Here is a 4266-nt window from a genome sequence, read left to right on the forward strand (position 1 = left end):
TAAAAACAATAACAGAAAATAAAATTGATGCCAAACATGCCCTTAGTTTTTTTAATCAAGCACTTTAATGAATTATTAGGCCTCCGATTGACTGACTAAATTTGACTATCAATTAAGGGTGGAATGTAGAAATAAATTTTAATTAGTCCAACCAATACTTAAAAAAAAAAAAAAAAGTTAAATCTCACATCTCAGCTACAGCTGCAATAAAAGGTAGGCTATGCAAACTCCGTACCTCTCTAATGAATCTATTTACTACTACAGAAACATTATCATACCATCTTATGGTTCTCCATAATCCTAAAATAAAGTTTATTGGTAAGTCCTCCCAAAGTTTGTGAGGTATGGACATTGTTATGTGTTTTCTCAGTCTCTGTTTGGTAGCTTTGATACCATTCGATTCTTATTTATGTATATATCCAACACTTAAACTTCAATTTTTACATATATGCTTCCTTAACTATGCATGCAACTGTACATGGAATATTGTACCCATGGCTACAGGAGAAACGCCAGCTGAAGCGTCTACTGAACATTCTGAACTAATTACTAATATACAGGAAGCGGTCTGTTCTTTAGACTTTAAAATACTTCAATAAAGTTGGCACGAATGGTTTTAACTTGAACTCTCTTGTTAGGCAGTGGGATAGACTTGCAATTGCCACACTAATTGTTTTTATGGCTCCAGGTAATTATATCAAGGACCTTTTCTAATTGTAAATGCAAATTTTGGATGGGGAAACTGTTGCAAAACAAACCAGGAAATTTGAAAAGGTCAGGATTCTTTACTTTGTTTTACTGAGAAATTTGCTGTTTCTCTTTCTATGCAGGGGATTGACAGGCTTACTCAAGTTCCTGGTCTGCTTGAACTAATTGGAATTGGTTACACTGTGTAAGTCCCAACTCATTTCACTTTACTGGTTCTTGTGATGATTTTTTTTTTTTACATGAAATGGACATGAAATTAGAGAATAACCTCGTATTAGAAATGAAATAAGATTTTGAATTGCTAAGATGATAAAAGCAATAAGAATTCTTGTTCGCAGGCTTAAGTGTTTATAATTGTCCATTCATTAGTAGTTCGACTCAACTTAAAGGAAGTAATTTTTTTGTGAAATCTGCTTAAGAATTACATTTTTAAGCCATGCCAAATGGGAACGGACAAATTTTTCATTCCAATTGGGACCTGTTAGGTATGGCTCATATACCAGTTAAGGGACAAATGCTGGTGCGGAGCGGAAATATTTGTCCTATTGGGGGAGTTTCGTTAAGTGGGTTGAGGTGGGTGGTACCTTGCGGTACGCTACAGGATAATTTTATAATTACATATTGTACACTAGGGTTATATATATGTCGTATTTGTAACCCTAAGGCCGCTCATTGCTCCCGAGGACGTAGGCACATTGCCGAACCTCGTTAAATCCTTGTGTTCGCTTGTGTTCGTTCTTGATTGTTCTTTGTTCTGTTGATTCTTGCCTTTCTTTGCCCTAATATCTAAACAAAACCCGTAAAAGGAGAAAATTTAATTATTAGTTGGTATTGCTTTGAATTTCTCTCAAAGTGTTTCTAGTGTTTCATTTGTGAAATGGAAATGTTATTATGTCGGTATTGTGCTAATAAGATGTGTTGGTTTTGGTTGGTTTTGGTCGGTTTTATTTTGGGTTTGTTAGGGATCTTGGTATTTTTATTATTCTTAAAATAAATTAGCTATTTTTTAAAAATACTCAAAACATCTAAAAGGTATTTTGATTGTTTTTAAAAATAACAAAACATATCATAACATCTCAAATATATTTTATTTAAATAAAAAACATTAAATAAAATGAAATAAAAATAAAAAATCAAAAGTGATCTGATACTCCCCCTTAAATTTTGTCTTTAGGGTGTTTCCAAATCTGAATCTATGCCTTGGAAATGTCATCATATACATATTCTGTGTTTTAAGGTAAATTACACTCAGAACATGAGGTATAAACTGCAATTGATATGACTTCATATTTTTAAAAAACACTTCACTTTGGCCCCTGAATTTGTCATCCACCTACACTCATCCTTCTATGGTAATAGCTCCATTAATTGTCACCATTAAATGCGGCCATGTGACCTTGCATGCCTTGTTCTTGACCATACTTCAAAATGGTAATATTGCATGTCACAGAACTCTTATGTATTTGCATATCTAACACCTAAATTTTGATTTTCATATTTATAACTTTCAAAACACTGACATCACATCAAAACAATCATCCTTAAAAGTGAAACACATCTTTTCATCCATAGATTTATGACACCTAAGTCCTATAAGTGTAAATATCAAACTTTAGTTGTTAGATATGTAAATACATAAGAATTGTGTGGTCTGTATGCAATTTTCCCTAATATATACTGCACTCGGGTCCTTCAAGGTACTATCCACGTGTATGTAGGCCCTGCTGTAGCTGATTTCTACTATATTGAAGCTGTTACAAAAGCTACTTTCAGCAGACAGGTGGTTAGATGGATAGTAACTTGAATCTAAGTGCTTTTGAAAAGTTGGGTATGAACCTCAGTCCATGTTCTAATGTATCGTGCAAAATATGTTTTTATTGGCTTGCATTGCTTAGGGTATATTTGATTGTGCTTTGTTTTTCATTTTATATAATTTTGTATCTTTATATAATTTTTTGTTTTCAGTCAAACAATACGTTGGAATGTGTATTAGTTTTCTATTTTCATTCAAACTGTGATTTGTTTTGCCAGCGACCGCGGCCATCATTATATAAATTAATTTATTTAATATTCAAAATAATAAAAATATATTTATAACATCATTAAAATATTTTTTCTTTAAATAAAAAATAATAATATAATATAAATTTTACCAAAAGGCCCCCTAGTCTTTCAACGAAAGGATTGAAAGGATTAAAAAAAAAAAATTCTACATGTCATTTGTGCAGTTGTGTAATTGGAAATATGTTAATAATGGTTCGTATTTGTTAACTAATATCTACCGTATATCAAGTTTTTAAACATTTATTTTGATTTTAATGTTATCATAAATTATTAGAAGTTATATATATATTTTCTTTCATGTTATTTCTTTTTTTTTATCTTTTCTATTCTAGGATTCATGTAAGAATATTTATACCTTATTTTCATATCAATAAAATAATTTCGTTGAATTATGAAAATTAACATGATATTAGAGTCTTAAATCAAACCCTAATGTCTCCTACCACTGGAAACTTCATATTCTCTGTAACCAACGATCTTTGGCGCGTTGCAGACCCTAACTTAGAAATTTTATCTATTGCAATCAATCTTGCTGCCCAATCTCCTTCCGTCGTTTGAATCCCTATGAGAGCACGAGGTTGATTCTTGATCTTGCGACGATTGTTGGATTCAAACTCCAACTTGAACAATCGTCAGATTCAAACTCCAACTTGAACCTTGTACTATCTTTCGTTGGACTCACCGACATCATCTTTCATCCTGTTAAGCTCAACCCCTGAAATCGGGCTATAGATCATGCTTGCCACACCTGGAGTTACTCTGATCATTGTCACCTATAAGTTCTGCAGTGACGAATGGGAGCTAGTAGGATTTGCAGAGGCGGCTCCTCCGATGGGACATCGTCCTCCATATCTCCTTCAACGCCACCTTTGTCGGAGACTTCGTCGACTTCCGTGATGTAAACGATGAATGACTCACACGATTTCAAGATTAAGGGCTACTCACTTTCCAAGGGATTGGGGATCGGTAGGTGCATCGCCTCAGATATGTACGAGTTTGGGGTTTACTCGTGGGCATCTACTTCTACCCAGACGGTAAGAGCCCTAAGTATGGTAAAAATTATTACGACCTCCGCTATTGTATGAAGATCGTGTCCCGGACACAGCTCATCGTGCGGGCGATGGACGTAATAATCTATCGATGATGGGGCGTCTTACATGTCTTTATTCATCGCATTGGTGAGCGAGGGAACTGACGTGAGGGCGCTGCTCGATCGGAGTGGTAAGAAGTTGCACAAGGTTCATAGCCACTTCGGTCTTAATCTAGAAGTCGGATCGTATACCCTCAAGTATCGTGGGAGCAAGTGGGGCCTCAGTTAGATATAGTGTTAGTATAGTAAAATCTCATACTGAGGGGCCAAAGGACTGTGACATTCCTACCCCAACATCCATTATAAATGAACATTTTGGTCAACTTTTAGAGAGACTTGAAGGTGCTGACATCAGCTTTTGGAGCTTTTCCTGTTGCAAGCCATCCTTCGGAGTTTTTCCCTAC

General features: G+C 34.8%; 1 pseudogene; it reads left to right on the forward strand.

Moving 5' to 3' along the window:
• The first annotated feature begins 3181 nt into the window (after positions 1 to 3181).
• Positions 3182 to 4266, forward strand: part of LOC110023010 — a 3062-nt pseudogene continuing 1977 nt past the window's right edge.

The sequence above is a fragment of the Phalaenopsis equestris genome, unplaced genomic scaffold (assembly GCF_001263595.1).
Source record: "Phalaenopsis equestris unplaced genomic scaffold, ASM126359v1 Scaffold000204, whole genome shotgun sequence".
Classification (NCBI taxonomy): domain Eukaryota; kingdom Viridiplantae; phylum Streptophyta; class Magnoliopsida; order Asparagales; family Orchidaceae; genus Phalaenopsis; species Phalaenopsis equestris.